General features: G+C 34.7%; 1 pseudogene across 1 annotated transcript in view; it reads right to left on the bottom strand.

Moving 5' to 3' along the window:
- LOC100738304 overlaps positions 1–18,979 on the bottom strand; it is a 35,347-nt pseudogene extending 16,368 nt beyond the window's left edge. The window contains exons 1-2 of the transcript XR_001298240.2: positions 18,874–18,979; positions 5,264–5,438 (exon numbers count right to left, since the gene is read on the bottom strand). The product of XR_001298240.2 is annotated as a 40S ribosomal protein S18 pseudogene (transcript). The remainder of the gene's footprint in view (positions 1–5,263; positions 5,439–18,873) is intronic.

Genomic DNA, 20,638 nt, shown 5'->3' with positions numbered 1-20,638 from the left:
CCATATCTCCCACAGTTTCCATTCCCCAACTCAGACCTTCAGTGGTAGCTCTGATTATTCTAGAGATAATCCCATTCCTCACTGAATGTGACTGGTTCAGAAATGATTATGTTATCCAATTCTAACATGCCTGATGATATATGAGGAAAAATGTACAATTTCCTGTCTCCTAAAGAAAAATCACAGAAAATTATCATACCTTTCATTTCTAAAAATATTGTTATGTGTATATGTGAAGGTTGAATGGCTACTATTATGGCAGTGAAATCAGTACCAAAAGTGGTAGAGTTGAAAGATTGAAAGTTCCTAGATATTGCATACACACACACACACACACACACACACACACACACACACACAGTCTCTTTAGGTCTGCACTTGCAGCATATGGAAGTTCCCAGGCTAGGGGTCTAATCAGAGCTACAGCTGCCAGCCTACACCACAGCCTCAGCAACGTGGGATCCAAAACATCTGCAACCTACAGCTCAAGGCAATGCCGGATCCTTAACCCACTGAGTGAGGCCAGGGATTGAACCCACAACCTCATGGTTCCTAGTCAGGTTCATCAACCACTGAGCCACGATGGGAACTCCTAGTTATATTTCTTGTAATAGCGAGTTGATCAGCTCTGAAGTTTGTCTTACTTTTAGAATTCTTATTATTGGCAATAATAAGTATTATTAGCCAGGTTGAGCCAAGAGCTAAGACACATGCTGTAGAATGCATCCTAAGGTCAGTCACATGTGTATGGAGATACTCAGTTGTTTATTTCATGAAGTTCCAACAGATAAAGCTTGATCATAGGCAGAGGTCATGTTGTATAACTCTTTGTACATATACATAAGAAGGAGCCCAAACTCTGATAGTAACTGATTATGACTTGTTGAAAGGTGGGGAATAAGATGTCAAGTTTGGACTTTAGAGAAGAATTATTGATTTTTATGAGGAAAAAAAAATCTGGAATTAGAATAGTAAGATGTTACTTCAGTAATTTAGACAAATAATTTAAGTCTGAACTAGGGAGGTCAGAAGGCAATGAAAAGGTAGAGTTTTATGAAAATTTTTTTATGAGTTAAAAGTAGCAAAACATGATTGATGACTACAGAGCAAGTAAAATTAGGGATTATTAGGGATTATTTCTGTTTTTCTTCCTTGAGTTAGTGAGAGGCTAAAAACAACATACATTTGATTAGTTTGAAACACAAATGACTAAATTTTAATTTAATGTGTAAATTTAATAGTCCCTGGCTAAAATTCTGAATTTTACTTGCAAGTCAATTGTTAATATTAATTACTTTTTCTAATTGTATACAATTCACATTATACCAACCTTTATAAACATTGAGTTGTAACACATGGGAAAGCTTAAATATAAATATAGAATGTTTCTTCTGGATGTTATATTTGCTAATTTTGAATCAGGTTATCACATATTTTAAGAAAAAACATGTTTTAACATTTTTTCACATATCAGTGTTAGAATCCTTTCTATTTTCTGTGGACTGTGAAATTCTTAACAACTTGGGATGGCCACTTTATGGTTGAGATATACTTCAGTGACCTGAAATCAATGCCCATTTGTCACCACTTCTTTTCATTTGACCTTCCTAATTCCCATTGTCACATAGTTTGATTATGTAGCTAAGCATCAAAGCACTTCTCACTCAATGTTCTTGGCTAGATTATCCAACCCTGACTTTGTGTGTGAAAAAGGTCTTTAAAGTACAAGAGTCTACCAGTGGATTATGTAACACATTGTGAGTTTTTAAAATATGTTACCAATGTCTAAAAAATCCTCATGTTTTTTCTTTTTTTCAAAAATATAGCTACAATGTATTTTCAAGTCATCAAGCATGAACATGAAATTCAAGATATGTTGTATTTCTTCATGTTAATGGAAAGAATCCCATATAGATAGAATTAGTTGGTCACACTAATATTCTTATGAACTGGACTATAAATAAATATAAAAATTTCAGGAGTTCCTATTGTATCTCAGTGGAAAAGAATGTGACCAGTATCCATGAGGATGCAGGTTTCATCCTTGACCTGCTCATTGGGTTTGGGATCTGGTGTTGCTGTGAGCTGTGGTGCAGGGCTCAGATCTGGTATGGCTGTGGCTGTGCCTGTGGCGTAGGCAGACAGCTGTAGCTCTGTTTTGACCTCTAGCCTGGGAACTTTGATATGCTATGGGTGAGGCCCTTAAATATATAATTTCAATATCTAGATAGGCTCTGCAAAAAAATTTTTTTAGATATTTCTTAAAAAATTCCTCTTTGTTCAAATGAATTTGGTAAAATACAATAATATGCAGAAGGCATATCTTGATTCCTCATTTTCTTTAAGGCCTCTTTTTTGCTTCCTAAGCCAACCATGTAACCCTTGTTGGGCAAGTAATTGTACTGCTTGCATCAGAGATCATTTCATTGACAAGCCCAAGACCTAGATGGGTCTAGTTAAAGCCCTTTACCAATCAGAGTGAATGCAAACCTACATAGGTCCTTTTCATACTATACAAAGAAGTTCCCTCTACAGAATGAAGCAACATATAGGAATAAAGAAGTAAAAGCATGATAGCCCTTGATGATGTAAATTTTGCTTTTGGATCTAGACTGTTTATCCTATGGATTAAGTAGTATAATAAATGCATTCTTTAGAAAATTTGGGTAGAGTTGATATTACTTTTTTTAAAGTCCTGGATATTAGAACATATTTCTTTACACTATGGGGCATCACAGAAAATTTTAAGGGTAATTTGTCTCAAGAATCTCCAAACATGTTCACCTAATGTAACTTATTTAACTGTAGAATTTATTTTCTTTTTCTGAAGAAAATACATATTAGATTACACTACTTTATAGCTGTGCAACTAAAAACCTTAGGCTAATAATAGTTAGCCAAGAGGGTCACTGACACATTTGCTTGAAAAGTTAACATTTAGGTTCATTTTTCCTTCTTTGCCATATCTCCAACAAAGATATTTCAGAAAGAAATAATATAGATATTCATAGGTTTTCAATTAGACTGGCTTATTCTGAACAAAGACTAGACAAGCTGGTATAAAGAGGAAAAGATCTGGAAAGAAAACATGCCCGTTTTAAAAGATAGGGAATCTATTTTTCTGTTCTCTGATAGATGCATCTGGAGTTCCACAGAGTGTGTGTAATCACCACATAGCTATTGACTTCATCCATCATAACACAGCATGCCAGGGTTTTAATGCTCATATCTTTGATGTGTTCAGAACAACCATTGATACTACTGATGTTTCCTTCATTCACAGTGATAAATGGGAAATAACAACAGGAGAAGTCTTAAGTTGTAAGTGATAATAGGAAGGATATACATCTAGTTAGATATCTGTGACATCAGATTGGTGCAACCCCTGTGGAAAACAGTATGGAGATTCCTCAGAAAACTAAAAATAGAATTACCATTTGATCCAGCAATCCCATTCCTGGGCATCTATCCAGAGAAAACTATGACTTGAAAAGATGCATGTACTCCAATGTTCATTGCACTACTCTATACAATAGCAAAGACATGGAAACAACCTAAATGTCCATAGACAGAGGAGTGGATAGAGAAGATGTTATACATATACACAATGGAATGTTACTCAGCCATTAAAAGGAAAAAATAATGGCATTTGCAGCAGAATGGATGGACATAGAAATTATCATAAGTGAAGTTAGACAGTGAGACACAAACAACATATGCTATCACTTACATGTGGAATCTAAAAAAAGGACACAATGAACTTTGCATAATAGATACTGACTCACATACTTTGAAAAACTTCTGCTTTCCAAATGAGACAGGTTGGGGGGGTGGGGAGATGGGCTGGGGGTTTGGGATGGAAATGATATAAAATTTGGTTGTGATGATCATTGTACAACTATAAATGTAATAAAATTCATTGATTAATAAAAAATGTTTCTGCTTTATAGCAAAGTGACCCAGTAAACACACACACACACACACACACACATTCTTTTTCTCACATTTTCCTCCATCATGTTCTGTCACAAGTGACTATAATTCACTGTGCTACACAGCAGGATCTCATTGTTAATCCATTCCAAAGGCAATAGTTTGCATCTACTAACCCAAAATTCTAAGCCCATTCCACTCCCTCCCCCTCCCCACTTGGCACCCACAAGTCTGTTCTCCATGTCCATGATTTTTTTTTCTTTTCCTTAGATAGGTTAATTTGTTCCATATATTAGATTCCAGATATGTGATATCATATGGTATTTGTCTTTCTGACTTCACTCAGTATGAGAGTCTCTAGTTCCATATTGCTGCAAATGTCATTATTTTGTTCTTTTTATGGCTGAGTAGTATTCCACTGTGTATATATACTATAGCTTCTTGATCCATTCATCTGTCAATGGACATTTAGGTTGTTTCCATGTCTTGGCTATTGTGAATAGTGCTACAGTGGCGTGTATCTTCTTCAATGAAAGTTCTGTCTGGATATATGCCCAGGAGTGGGATTGCTAGGTCATATGATAGTTCTATATTTAGTTTTCTGAGGTACCTCCACACTGTTTTCCCTAGTGGTTGTACCAATTTACATTCCCACCAACAGTGAAGGAGGGTATTCTTTTCTCCATACCCTCTCCATCATTTGTTATTTGTTGTCTTGTTAATGATGGCCATTCTCACTGGTGTGAGATGGTATGTCATTGTAGTTTTGATTTTCCTAATAGACACTTTCCTAAGTACTTTCACTATGTTAAACATTCATCCTATAACATAGTTGCTATGGTAACTATGATGACAATGGCGGTGGTGATGATGAAGAAAATGATGATGAAGATTCTCATTTTACAAATGACCCAAATATAAAGGCTCAAGAAAGATCCCCAAATGTTAAATAGTAGTCCCTTGCTTACACAGCTAGTACTTGGCAATTTAAAATCAGAATTCTGACTCTAAAGCTTGTGCTTTAACTCATTTATTCAATGATTGCATGAACCTAAATATTAACCACTTTGTTTTTTTTTCTCTATTGGGAATATAAAATTACTTTTTATACAATATTTTTGATGTTCTGTAGATAATTTGAATTACAAATAAATTATTTATGATTAGTTGGACTAAAGCAGACTTACTAACAACATATGTCTTCCAGAGAGTAATGTTCTCTTCTACCCCACAAGAAAATCAGAGGTTCAAATAATTTGAAAATATTTTAAGGATGTCTTTATAGTGAACATCCTAAGATACAGTGTCTCCTTCTAGATGAGAGGGTTACTTTTGCTGTCCAAAAAATAAAAGTAATGGCTCCCTCCAGAACAAAGACTGAGTATATTTGCTATCAGCTCCCTTATAAGCACAAAAGTTCTCTAAGCTCATTTCTGACATATAACATGGACATATTGTGTACATGTCTGCCTGGACATCTGCATCTTCCTTTTCCTCCATGGGACCTGAGGGCAAAAGGAACAAAAAAGAAGAGGAAGTTCTTGCTGCCTGCTGTACCATGAGAATAATGTGCCATGAGACAAGAATCCTCAGAATAGAATCCTGGTCATTCGAACTGAGGCAAATTCACCCATCCCTTATGAATTTTACACTATATGCTTAAAGTTTCTTAATTTTTTATAAATGCATTTAAGCACATTTATAAAATATTCTCTTGGGCCCTGAATCTTCCTGCTCATTAAGATTGTTGTCGGTGTATTGGTCTCAATACTTTTTCTCTTCCTACAAATCTTAAGTATAGACGCCAAGTTTGTACAGGTTTATTTCTGTGAAACTTTGGATATAATTTCCCTAATTTGATTTTTTTAGAAAAATATTGAGCTTGATTATATGATGTTTTTACTTCATCTTAGGACTCTACTTCCCAGTTTTTAGCTCTGAACTTGGCTCTGTGACTTGCTTTGAATAGTGGGAGGGTAATTTTCATAGGTTTACTTACTAGGGCTTGGCTCTTGCAAATCTATCATCTCATAAAAATAACACCACTGGGGTGGTGCCACCACTTCAGCCGGGGACATAGAATGCACATGCATGATGCAAACTTAAGCCTAATCAAGATAAGGAGCCAAGCCCAGATGGAGCTTCAGCTTTAGCAGAAGAGCTCAGCCAAACCCAGCATAGATTAGCCAACCCCATAGCCAGCCTAAAACCTGCCTAATGAGAATAAATGAGTATTGGTGTTTATTATTTAGAAATAGCTGGCCAATAAGAATATATACAGAGAAAGTTGGGGGGAAAGAAAGAGACAGAGAGCATGAGAGAGATGTGACATTTTAGTAAAATTTTTGATTGCTTATCCAAATCATATTCTTCTTTCTTAATAACAGAAATAAAATTAACTATATAAACTTGAAGAAGATGATTTTTTTGAAATTCCATGACAGTTCAGTTGTTCATAATTACTAGTTTTTTGCTTTTTGCTTTGTTTTTCTTTGCTTTTGTACGTAGAGGGATAATATTTAGAGGATATTAAGGGCTACATTTCTTCCTTCCTTCCTTTTTTCCTTCCTTTCTTTTTTACAATATTGAAAGTGTGAAAGCCAGTCTCAAACCAAAATCTTCTACTGTATGTAGATCATATATTAATAATGAGGCATGTAAGCATACTGATCATTTAATCTGTTGTGTCACTTAATGCACTCCCACTCTTTGAATTACTTACTTTAAACCAGTGGTATACTATTAAGCCAGTTCAATGATTGTATGAACGAATACATACAAACATGCATCATACATACCAAAAATTTTATCTAGCATTTTTTTTTTAATTTCCAGGAGGTAGATCCTCTTACTCTGGCCAATTTTAAACACTGGATATTACATCTCTGCAGATGGTACAAGAAAGAGATACTAACCACTGGTACTTCAAACTGACAAGAGCACATCTGTCTTTAAACTTACTCTTCATGAAAAGTTTTATATAAGGCAACATGATTCTATTCTAGGGGCTGAGTCAGTCCTATAAAAGGGATCAAATGCCACCTGTCTTCTATAATCTGTATCTGGACACAGAAATATCCCGCCCCCCCCAAAAAAAAACCCTCACACAGTGTTCTGAATGCTAAAAAATGGAGGGCTTACTAAATTCTTATATTTCATTCATGCACATGCACTGTCTCTCTACAGTATTTTAGCTGATGCACACGTTAACCAATTCACTAATTTAAGCAATTTAATTCAATTCATAAAATTGATTTTGCTAATTAGCAAGCTGTCAATTTGTTCCATAAAAATTATTTCAAACTTTGATTTCATTAATTAGCAACATCTCTGGAACTGCTCAATGGCAAGTATACCTTAATTGTGGAATATGGACCTCAGATTTAATAAAGATTTTAGGTTATGTAACTGACAAACCCAAGGATGTACATTAAAAAAAAACACATACACGCTAGCACACATAGCAATATAATTTATGTACTTACATAGAGTGACTGCCTCCAGATGTAGACTAAATTAGAATAGCTTAAACCAATGATGATCATTTTTGTTAACAATGATTATTCTTTTGAATCATAATTTGATTCAGTTTGGGCCAATGAGAAGAGTTCTGCTGTAGGATAACCAAGAAAAAATGTTTTTTCTCTTAAAAAGAAACACATGGAAGATGGACATTATATTTTTTGGTTTATATTACATCTGTAAATGGAATGCCAGAGTTATAATAGTCACATTGTGCTTATGATGAGAACTAAATTAAGAGGCAAATGAAACATGCTGTGGCCCATACAACAAAAAAATGAAAAGTACCCTTGTTCTTAATAATACCATGGATACAGAATTAAAAGCACTATTGGCTTTCCTAGTTCCCAATTTTTAACATATAAGATAATTTATATAATTTGAATGTGTTTGGATTACTTTTTTGGTAACCTAGCTAAAATACATATGACTTGATATAAATTTGTGTTTTTATCTAAAGATGTCAATTTTGTTCGATTTTATTTTTAATTGTTTTATTTCTTCTACTATAGTTGGTTTACACTGTTCTGTCAGTTTTCTACTGTACAGCAAAGTGACCCAGTCACACATTTGTATATACATTCTTTTTCTCATATTATCCTCCCTCGTGTTCCAGTACAAGTGACTAGATACAGTTCCCTGTGCTCAACAGCAGAATCTCATTGCTTATCCATTCCAAATGCAATAGTTTGCAACTATTAACCACAAGCTTCCAGTCCATCCCACTCCCTCCCCCTCGGCAAGCACAAGTCTGTTCTCCAAATCCATTCACTTCTTTTTTGTGGAAAGTTTCATTTGTGTCATATATTAGATTCCAGATATATGTAATATCATATGGTATTTGTCTTTCTCTTTCTAACCTACTTCACTTAGTGTGAGAGTTCCATCCATATTGCTGCAAATGGCATTATTTTGTTCTTATTTATGGCTGAGTAGTATGGCATCGTGTATATATACCACATAAAGATACTGATTTTAATATTTCCTCAAATTACAATATAAAACCACCAAGGGAGTTCCCATTGTAGCTCAGCAGTAGTGAACCCAACTAGTATTGATGAGGACACAGGTTTGATCCCTGGCCCTGTTCATGGGTTAAGGATCTAACATTGCCACGGCTTTGGTATAGGTCACAGATGCAGCTTGGATCCTGCATTGCCATGGCTGTAGTGTAGGCCAGCAACTGCAGTTTCCATTCAACCTATAGCCTGTGAACTTCCATGTGTCACCAGTGTGGCCCTATAAAGCAAGATAAAACCACCAACTTAGGGAAGCAAACATCTAAATAATTCTCAACATAGAATGGTTAGATATAAAAGTCTAATAATACCATCTGAATATTTTGATGGTATCATATTCCAGAATACACACTAGCATATAGATCTGTAATCACTGTACACATAAGAGATGAATGTTGAAAAAGTTAAAAAGAAAGTCAGATATAACTAAAAGCATATCTGTTGGCATTATTCCTAACATTGTAGATGGAGAGATGGAGTTGACTAATTTTTTTTTCTACATGTTTGAAAATTATTTTCTATCCAAGACAAATATTGTTACATTCCCAAGATCTGTTTTTATAGCCATGAAAAGGAATTTCTTTTGTAGTATAATATCACCTTTTTAAAAAATTACTAGAGTAGAATATATTTACAGTTTTCTTTTCCCAAAGAACATGTAAAATGTTTAGTGAGATATCCATAGTAGGATACAATTATAAAAAGTTATCTTTTTTCTTTTGGATTTGGATATAATTTTATTTAAGCAGGAAGTTCATCCATGATTTTTTCCATCCTTCTTACCTCTTTTAAGTACTGTACTGCCAGAGTGATATATTTAGAAAAGATGAAATCCTATATATTTCCTTCCAAACCAATGTCCTTCAACTAAATTAAAAATAACTCTTGATTCTTTCACTGAGGACTACTTTCTTATTTTATTTTGTTTTCATTTTTTTAATTTCCCCAATACATTATTTTTTTTTTGTACTGTACAGCATGGTGACCCAGTTACACATACATGTATACATTCTTTTTTCTCAATTATCATGCTCCATCATAAGTGACTAGACATAGTTCCCAGTGCTACACAGCAGGATCTCATTGCTAATCCATTCCAAAGGCAATAGTCTGCATCTATTAACCCCAAGCATCCAAACCTTCCTACTCCTGCCCCCTATCCTTGGGCAACCACAAGTCTATTCTCCAAGTCCATGAGTTTATTTTCGGTGGAAAGGTTCATTTGTGCCTTATATTAGATTCCAGATATAAGTGATATCATATGGTATTTGTCTTTCTGACTTCACTCAGGATGAGAGTCTCTAGTTCCATCTCTGTTGCTGCAAATGGCATTATTTCATTCTTTTTATGAGTGAGTAGTATTCCATTGTGTATATATACCACATCTTCCTAATCTAATCATCTATTGATGGACATTTGGGTTGTTTCCATGTCTTGGCTATTGTGAATAGTGCTGCGATGAACATGTGGGTGCATGTGTCTATTACAAGGAAAGTTTTGTCTGGATATATGCCCAAGAGTGGGATGGCTGTGTCATATGGCAGTTCCATGTATGGTTTTCTAAGGTACCTCCATACTGTTCTCCATAGTGGTTGTACCAGCTTACATTCCCACCACCAGTGCAGGAAGGTTCCCTTTTCTCCACAGCCTTTCCAGCATTTGTGGACTTCTTAATGATGGCCATTGTGACTGGTGTGAGGTGGTATCTCATGGTAGTCGTGATTTGCGTTTCTCTAATAATCAGTGATGTTGAGCATTTTTTCATGTGCTTATTGCTCATCCGTATGTCTTCCTTGGAGAAATGTCTATTCAGGTCTTTTGCCCATTTTCCCATTTGGTTGTTGGCTTTTGTGCTGTTGAGTTGTATAAATTGCTTGTATATTCTAGAGATTAAGCCCTTGTCAGTTGGGTCCTTTGAAACTATTTTCTCCCATTCTGTAAGTTGTCTTTTTGTTTTCTTTTTGGTTTCCTTTGCTGTGCAAAAGCTTGTCAGGTCCCACTGGTTTCTTTTTGGTTTCCTTTGCTGTGCAAAAGCTTGTCAGGTCCCACTGGTTTATTTTTTCTTTTATTTCTGTTGCTTTGGGAGACTGACCTGAGAAAACATTTGTAATGGTGATATCAGAGAATACTTTGCCTATGTTCTCTTCCAGGAATTTGATGGTGTCTTATCTTATCTTTAAGTCTTTCAGCCATTTTGAGTTTAGTTTTGTGCATGGTGTGTATATTTATAGTTTTTAATATTCCCAGTTTCTTTGAGTTTTGGTTTTGGAAACAAAACAGGAATGGTACTCTCCTATTGTAGTTGACTCCTGTAGATGTTGGAAAGGATTAAACCTCAAAATTTAAAAATCATATTTCTTAGTTTTGCCACAATATATCAACTTTGGAAGTCTGTTTATTTTACTCTTAGTTAATTTTGAATCTTTTGCCTTGTGATGAAGAATGGAAAATAACACTCTTAAAAACTGTAAGATTAGAGTGAGGGGTGATTAGCAGCAATAACATCCAAGAATATAAAGCTTAACCAAAAGAGGTATAAATGTTTCAAACAGATAAGAAGTGATGCTGTCACTGCCACAACATAAAAGGACTGAAATTGGAAAAACACAAATCTGAAATGCAGTTGGAAATTTTAACACCCCTCTTCCTGTAATTGACAAAAGTAATGGACTTCAGAAAATCAGTAAAACTATAAAACATATAAGTAATGCCATCAAACAATAGCTTCAAATTTATATTTGTAAAACATCAGACCTAACAATGGAATAATGTACATTCTGTTCAGGTACATGATGATATTGATTATGATATATCACCTCCTAAGCATAAAATAAATTTTAATGAATTTATATTTATTGATTTATGGAGAATATATAAATTTAACTAGATGATAACAATTATATTTTTAAATATTCAAATATTTGAAATTTAAAAGTATTAAAATCCATAAGAAAAAGAAAAACTTAAGATGAAATTTGAAGTGTTTTCTACTGAATTAAAATGAAACAAAACATGCCAAATTTTGTGGAAGCAAGATAAATCCATACTTAGAACTTTATGGCTTTAAATGCTTATCTAAGAGAAACATAGCCAAAGATTTTTAATATAATAGAAAAATAAGAAAACCTAATTAAGTGGGAAAAACAACAAAAAAGAATAGGGAGATGACCAAGATTTGTGTTTGTGTATATATATACACATATACATATATACATGTATGTATATATATACACACATGCACATAGACATGCATACACTGCCATACCCTACCCATCCTCTTGGCTCTTGTCATAAATGATTGTAGACTTACCCTTCTTATCTATCATATGTTTATCAGTGTGTATAAATAAATATTCGTGAGCAGTAAACTAACAGTTAAAAATACTTTGAACTCCATTTTAGGCTATGTATACTATAGTACCTACAATTGGTTTGAATTCATTAAAAACAGTTACCTACAAGTAATATTTGCAGTGTTATTTAGACAGCAAAATGAAAACAACTTGGGGGGAAAATCTTTAAGAAAGTTTTAACACCTTTCTGAAATGCGAGTAAATTATAACTAATAGCTTTTGAATTCACAATTACTCATTCTTTCATTTTGGTGATAAAGTTCTATGGTAAAAAAGGTAAACTATTATAGAAGTGTGAAAATGCTTTCTGTAGGCAGTTTTTTTTTTGTTTTCTTTTTCTCTCTTTTCTAGGGCCGCACCCGCAGCATATGGAGGTTCCCAGGCTAGGGGTCTAATCAGAGCTGTAGCCACCAGCCTACATCACAGCCACAGCAACTCCAGATCCGAGCTGCGTCTGTGACCTACACCACAGCTCATGGCAACACCGGATCCTCAACCCCCTGAGCAAGGCCAGGGATCGAAACTGCAACCTCATGGTTCCTAGTCAGATTCGTTAACCACTGAGCCATGACGGGAACTCCTCTGTAGGCAGTTTTGATGAGTGCTTGAAAAGCGGTGGATAGCTTGAAATATAATATTTTTAGTTCTCCTTCCAGCTACATGAAATACTTGCGAACTCAAAAATATTAAATCAAATCAAGACAAAACTTACAAATAATTTTACTATGATTTGCTAGATGTTTCTATAGAGGAAAGGTATTCATTTTTTGTTAATGAAAGTTAATTGTTTCTTTGGCAAAAGTATAAATAGTTATAACTATAAATGTTGGAACAATGATATTTTGTTTTATTCATGTTAAGTAAATAATAAAAATAATTTGATTTTCAAATTTTAAATTTTTATAGATTAGTTGTATATAGATGAATGATGTCATAAGTTTTTTGTTGGGAGAGTAGATATTCTTTTTTGAAGCATATTTATACATGTGTCTTTTTTGACCTCTGGACTACCCATTCAGTTATCTGAAGAATTCTAAAGCAATTCTCAATATTTATAACCATGGTCATTAATGTATAAAACTAAATGGGGACCTGTTAAGTTATAGGACAAGAAAAAAATCATTTTAAAAGCAAAATTCTAGTCATCTGGTTATAATCAATTCATCTAATTCTTCTAGAAAGTTTTAAAATATGTGAATTAAAAATAAAGTATCTTTTTAAGTATATAAAATGCTAAGTAAAAAACAAAGCTGCCCCAAAGCAAAAGCAGTTATTATTTTCTCATGAATAAGCTCATTGTGCTAGGTCAACTGAGTTGTATCAAGTTCATTTTCAGGAAAAGGAAATTTATCCATGTTGAGTTCAGGAAGAATTTTGGAACTTTTAATTGGATTAAAGAGTGCCTGTTGTGGCTCAGTGGGTTAGAAACCTGACATAGTGTCCATGAGCATGAAGGCTGACAGCATGTCCATGAGGATGCGGGTTCTATACCTGGCCTTACTCAGTGGGTTAAGGACCCAATATTGCCACGAACTGCAGTGTAGGTGACAGATGTGACTGGGATCTGGTGTTGCTGTAGCTGTGGTGTAGGCTGCCTGCTGCAGTTCTGATTTGACCCCTAGAATGAGAACTTCCATGTGATGCAGATATGGCCAAAAAGAAAAAAAGGAAAAAAAAAAAAAAGAATAGGATTAAAATGGATACTGGTAAGAAAAGTGCCATGGAAACTCAAAATGCAAATTTACATATAGCAAAGATTATTTGTTTTAATGATGAAGTGAAAACAAGTTAAGGGAAAGTCCTCTAAGTACATTTATATTTAAAATAGAAATGGCAACAGATATACATAACCAGATTTTTACTCAAGAAAACACATTCAAAGGAATGTTCTGGCTTTAATTACAGTTAGTCAATTTTCCAATCACATCTATGCCAGACAAAAGTAATTTGTCAGAATTACAACCTATCTAAGGAGAATAGACACCTCACTTCAGATGTTTACCATTTTCTAAACAAAGCCATGCATGTGGTAGCTACAACAAAAGTATTTGTTCAATGAATAATCATCCTAAGACAACAGTTTAAAGGATCAAAGTGTTACTATAACACAAGTGGTTTATAATTAATGATTTAAAAAAACAAGAAAAAAATATAATGTTTTATCAAAAATGATCTTAGAGAAACTAGTAAGTATAGAGGATAAGCAAAGAGGGGCCAACATGTGCATAATAGAAAGCTACAAATTAGGAAACTAAAGCTAGAGAATAAATGTGCAATTATATACTCATGTATATTTAAGAGAACTTAACCTTTTTGAAATAACTGCCTTATAATTCAAATTTAATATATGTGAGTAATTGATTTAACATTACATTTTAACTTAAAATCATTAAATATATGCATGATACTACACCATGGAAGAGAACTTAGGATCACTGCATTTGTAAATTTCATTTATTGTAGTTTTTATCCATTTTAAAAATTTTAATTTTATACAGGAATATGGTATATTTGCAGTGTTGTATTAGTTTCAGGTGTACAGCAAAATATTCAATTATGTGTTTGGATTTATCCATTCTTTTTCAAAGCCTTTTCCCATATATGTTATCAGAGTATTGAGTAGATTTCCCTGTGCTATGAAGTAGGTCCTTGTTACTTAACTAGTTTGTATATAGTAATATGTATACGGTAATTCCTAATTTATGCCCTTCACATTTCCCCTTTAACAACCATAAGTTTATTGTTGAAGATTGTTTCTTTAGTCTTCTGTTGTTGAAGACTGTTGTCTGTTCCTCTTTTCTAAGTTCATTTGTATCAATTTTTTAGTTTCCGCATATAAGTGATATCATATATTTGTCTCTGTCTGACTTCACTTAGTATAATAATCTCTAGGTCCATCCATGTTGGACATCATTTTATTATTTTTTTATGGCCGAATAGAGTTCCGTAATGTATATGTACCACATTCTCATTATCCATTTATTTGTCTGTCAGTGGACATTTAAGTTGTTTACACAGCTTAGCTATTGTAAATAGTGCTACTATGAACACTGGGCTTCATGTATCTTTTGTTATTAGAGTTTTCATCTTTTCCAGATATATGCCCATGAGTGGGAGTGTTGGATCATATGGCAACTCTGTTTTTAGTTTGTTGATGTGTCTCGACATTATTTTCCATAGCAGATATACCAATATACATTCCCACCAACAGTGAGTGTAGGAGGGCTCCCTTTTCTCTGTACCCTCTCCAGCATTTATTATTTATGGACTTTTTAATGATGGCCATTCTAACTGGTGTGAGGTTGTACTTCATTGTAGTTTTGATTTGCATTTCTCTAATAATTAGTAGTGTTGAGCACCTTTTCATGTGCCTATTAGCCATCTGTATGTCTTCATTGGATAAATGTCTGTTTGGGTCTTTTACCTATTTTTTGATTCGGTTGTTTGTTTTTTTTTGTTTGTTTGTTATTGAGTTTGAGCTATTTGTACAATTTGGAAATTAAGCCTTTATGGGTCACATCATTTGCAATGATTTTCTCCAAGTCCATAGTTTGTCTTTTTGCTTTGTACATAGTTTACTGTGCAAAAGTTTAACTAGGTCCTGCTTTGGTAGACTGAACTTAGAAAACATTGGTACAATTTATGTCAGAGAATAGCTTATCTATGATATCTTCTAGAAGTTTTATGATGTCATGTCTTATATTTAAATCTTTAGGCCGTTTTGAGTTTATTTTTCTGTGATGTGAGGGTGTGTTCTAATTTAATTGATTTATATGTTGTTTCCCAACTCCCCCAACACTGATTACTAAAGAGACTGTTTTTTCCCATTGTATGTTCTTGCCTCCTTTGTTGAAGATTAATTAACCAAAGGTGTGTGTTTATTACGTGGTTCTCTATTCTTTTCCATTGACTCATATGTCTGTTTTTGTTCCAAAACCATACGGTTTTAATTACTGTAGCTTTGTAGGATTGTCTGAATTCTGTAGCTTTGTAGGATTATGCCTCTTGCTTTGTTCTTTTGCCTCAGGCTTGCTTTGGCAATTCTTGGTCTTTTATGGTTCCATATAAATTTTTATATTATTTATTCTAATTCTGTTAAAAATGTCATGGATAATTAAATATTAAATTTGATAAGATTCAATCTTATCCAATATGTTGATAAGATTTTATAAAATTAAATTTGTAGATTGCTTTGGGTAGTATGGTCTTTTTTAAAAAAAAATTATGGCCACATTCTCAGCATATGGAAGTTCTCAAGTAGGGGTCAAATCAGAGCTTCAGCTGCCAGTCTACACCACAGCCACAGCAACACAGAATCTGAGCTGCATCTGTGACCTACACCACAGCTCACTGCAACTCCAGATCCATAACCCACTGAGTGAGTGAGGCCAGGGACTGAACCCACATCCTCATGGATACTAGTAAGATTCATTACCTCTGTGCCACAATGGGAACTCCAGTATGGCCATTTTAACATTATTCTTCCAGTCCAAGAGCATGGGATGTCTTTCCACTTCTTGAATCATCTTCAATTTCTTTATTAATATTTTGTATTACTCAGCATACAAATCTTTCTCCTCCTTGATCAGGTTTATCACTAAGTATTTTCTTTTTGTTGTGATCTCAAAATGTATTGTTTTGTACCTTCCCTTTCTGATATTTCATTGTTAGTCTAAAGAAGTGCAAATGATTTCTGTTTGTTAATCTTGAATCCTGCTACCATGCTGACTTTATTTATCAATTCTAGTAGTTTTCATGTGGAGTCTTTAGGGTTTAATAAATAGTATCATGCCATCCACATAAAATGAAAATTTTACCTCTTTTCTTCCAATTTGGATACTTTTTATTTATATTTCTTGCCTGGTTGCTATGGCTAAGGCCTCAAGCATTATGTTGAATAGGTGAGAGTGGGCATCCTTATCCTTCTTGTTTCAGATTTTACCAGGAAGATTTTCAGGTTTTCACTGTTGTATATTATGCTGGCTATGGGTTTGTCACAAATACCTTTTATTATGTTCAGGTATGTTCCCTCTATACCCACTTTGGTGAAATTTTATCATGAATAGATGTTGTATTTTATCAAATATGTTTTCTTTATCTGTTGAGATGATCATGTAGCTTTTGTCTATTTACATAGTGTATCACTTGACTAACTTATGTATATTGAACTATCTTTGTGACCCTGGAATGAATCCAGCTTGGTTGTGGTGTATGATCCTTTTTATGTATTTTTCAATGGGTTCAGTTTGTTAATACTGTGTTGATTTTTGCATAAGTATTTATCAAAGATAATGGCACGTAATTTTCTTTTTGCATAGTGTCTTTGGTTTTGGTGTCAAGGTAATGACTTCGAGGGTGTTCCCTCCTCCTTAGTCTTTTTGAAAATTTTGAGAAGGGTAGGTATATGATCTTCCTTGTATGTTTGGTAGAACTTCTCTTTGAAGCCATCTAGTCTTGGACTTTTTCTGCAGGGAAAATTTTTGTTACAGATTCTATTTCACTTCCAGTGATAAGTCTGCTCAAATTATCTTTTCCCCAAATACACACTACTTTATTTAAAATAATCAATAAGAATCTACTGTATAGCTTAGGGAATTCTACTAAATATTCTGTAATAACCTACATAATAAAATAATCTGAAAAAGAATGGATACATGTATAACTGAATTTTTCACTGTACACTTGAAATTTGCAAATAAACTACATTTCAATATAAAATTTGTTCTTTTAAAAATTGTTTCTTTTTGATTCAGTTTTGTCAGGCTCTATGTATTTTAGAAACTTGTCCATTTCATCTACATTTTTCATTTTGTTGGTATATATCTGTTCATAGTATTTTCTTACAGTATTTTGTGTTTCTGCAATATTGGTCGTTACTTCTCCTCTTGCATTTCTTATTTATTTGTGTATCATTTCTTCTTGGTGATCCTGGCCAGAGATTTTTTTCACTGTGCTTATCCTTTCAAAAAAAAAAAAAAAAAAAAAAACCCTCGATTTTATTGATTTGTTTCTATTGCTTTTATTTATTTTCCCTCTGATCTTTATTATTTCCTTTCTTTTTCTGACTTTAAGATTTTTTCGGTTCTTCTTTTTCTTGTTCTTTTATTCAAAAGTTAGATTCTTTAAGATTTCCCTTGTTTATTGGAGAGGGTCTGTATTGCTATGAACCTGCTGCATCTTTTCTGTGTTTTATCCCCTTGATAGGGGATTTAACTAGTGTTGTGGTGGCCAGAGCCTGCAGTGAATTTTGAGTAGGGTTTTTCTCTACTCTGTGGTTGTCATAGCCTTCTTGGGGCTGGATCTCCTCCCCAGTTGTTGGCGTTAAAGCCCCCATATTCATCAGAGCTTTGGTGTGAAGTGGGCAGGATCAGAGCATTCCCAGTGGGAGAGGAGCCCCTGAGTATTCCTCTGTCAGACCTGTCCACAGGGGAGTGAGCACTGCAGTATCACCTGTCACCCATTATGTGGGCTTGCAAAGTACTCTGTTGGTACTGCCATTAGCCCTCCCTTAATCATGTGAATTCAGGCAATCAACCTTGCTGTCCCTCAGGCATTGTATTCACAAATATACCAGGCAAATCTGTAGGCACAGATCCAATGAAGTCAGGTATCAGGAACACAGTAGTTATGCATCTAGACCCATCATGGGATACACAGAAACAACCCAGACCCTGGCCCCTGCATCCATGAGTCATGCCCGCTAAGCCCACAGCTGCTAATTCCAGACCTGCCCCAGCCACTGGATCACCTGTAGTCCACTGGGAAGTTCAACAGCCTCTGAGTTTACAAACCCAGTGACAGCAGTATAAGTCCGTGGATGGCACAGCTGTTTGAGAGGGCTCAGACTTCAGCCCTGATCCCTAAGTCATGGGCCCCTAAGAATCAGCTCTGATTTTTAATTCTGCCTCTATGGGTAACCCACTGTTGCTTGCACATTTCCAGAACTCATAGAGGTGGAATTGTGACAGCTGAGAGCCTGCTAAGAAAGAGGCTACTATGGAAGGCCTGGGCTTCTTCTGTGTACACCCATATATTGTGGGCCTTACCACACTCCAGCCCCTTCAGGCTTTCTCCAACAGCCAACTCCAGTACTCTCCCTGTGTCTGTCATCTGAAGCTTGGGTTTCAGCTCCCAGCCACTGCCCATACCCATGTTGTATATCTGTGGCTAGGAAGTGCAGGGAGGTAGCTAGGACCCTCTGTTCTATTCATTTCCAATTCTGCCTGCCACAAACCAGAGGGCACACTATCCTCTGAGCCTCTGAAGCTGCCCTTCTTTTTCTTTTTTTTTTTTAATCTTTTTATTATAGTTCATTTACAAAGTTATGTCAATTTCTGGTGTATAGCAAAGTGACCCAGTTATACACATATATACATTCTTTTGTGATGGAACATGATGGAGGATAATGTGAAAAAAGAATGTGTGTGTGTATGTGTGTGTGTGTGTGTGTGTATCTCTCTGAAGTTTCCTTTCTGTCTGGACTGATCTCCCCACCAGTGAGGGGCTTCCCATGTTGAAGGATCCTTTCCCCTTTCATAGCTCCCTCACAGGGTGCAAGTCCAGCCCTAATTCCTTTTTGTTTGTTTGTCCTGCTCAGGTACATGGTGATTTTTCTTATAATGTGGGCTGTCTGAGATCTTTTGCCAGCTTTCAGTAAGTATTCCATGAGAATTATCCACAAGTAGACATATTTTTGTGTATTTGTGGGAGGAGGTGAGCTCATGTCCTTCTCTTCTGCTGTCTTGATTGGAACCCCCATTTAATATATTTTTAAGAATTATTTAGATACCCAGAAGATAATACATCTGAAAATTGAATTCTAGAGAATAAATCAAATATATTAAATATATAAATGTTTAAAAATATTTAATTTGTTTTGTAGATGAGAACAATATTACTCAAAATTCATTAAAATTTGTTAGATCCATGCATAGTCTAGTGAGACTTGTAAGCTGAATATAAAAGTCTAAGATAGAGGTCAAGTTTTGGAACAGTGACATTCATAAATTGAATACTAATTGTTAAATTCCTAAGCAGACTTTTCTATATTCAAAACCACCCTTGTGGACAACAAAAAGTGCACCAATAGGCTTACGGAGTTTTAGTTCTTGGAGCATAATTATGCCCTAGAAATTTTAGATGTGGCTTGTCTGTGAGGCTTTCTTAGAAGTTTGTCACTTATCTTTGTTGTTAAGAAAAAGAACAGTTGCACATTGTAGAAAGGTTTTTTCATCCCTTTTGCTGTATGCTCCTATGGTAGTTTATCTTATGAAGAATGTCTACTACTTAGCAGAAGGTCCACAGTTCTAACTTTGATTCTGCACTGTAGTGGTAGTGCAGTACTGAGGGGGGAAGCAAAGTTCAGAATATTTAGGCCAGAGGCAATGAGCCTGCATCATTAGCACTTCAGTAGATCACTCTAAAGAAATTAGCATCAGTTTGAATGATGTCTGCAGTGCCCTTTCTCTGGGAGCAACTGCTCCACTTTCCCTTTTTTTGAACTAATTACATGAAAGAGACAACTCTTTCTTTAGGAGGTACCCAGATTGAAGGAGTCAGGAAAGACTCCCACAGCAGGAAACCTGTGAGGGAAGAGTGATTTCTTTTAAAAGAACGCATTTATTCTCACAAACATTCACCTCTACTGATAGACACTGGTATTTCAATATGCAAATGTGTATGTTTTCCTTAATCCAGGTAGTATACAGCTGATTGGAAAAAAAATACTTTCAAATTTAAAGATCAAACAAAGGGGAACAATTCAGAATGTTTAATCCTGGGGGGAACAACTTCAAAGATTATTGAGACTTG

Source organism: Sus scrofa, chromosome 8, assembly GCF_000003025.6.
Source record: "Sus scrofa isolate TJ Tabasco breed Duroc chromosome 8, Sscrofa11.1, whole genome shotgun sequence".
NCBI lineage: Eukaryota > Metazoa > Chordata > Mammalia > Artiodactyla > Suidae > Sus > Sus scrofa.
The sequence above is the reverse complement of the archived record's forward strand: the minus strand, read 5'-3'. Positions and strand labels throughout refer to the sequence as shown.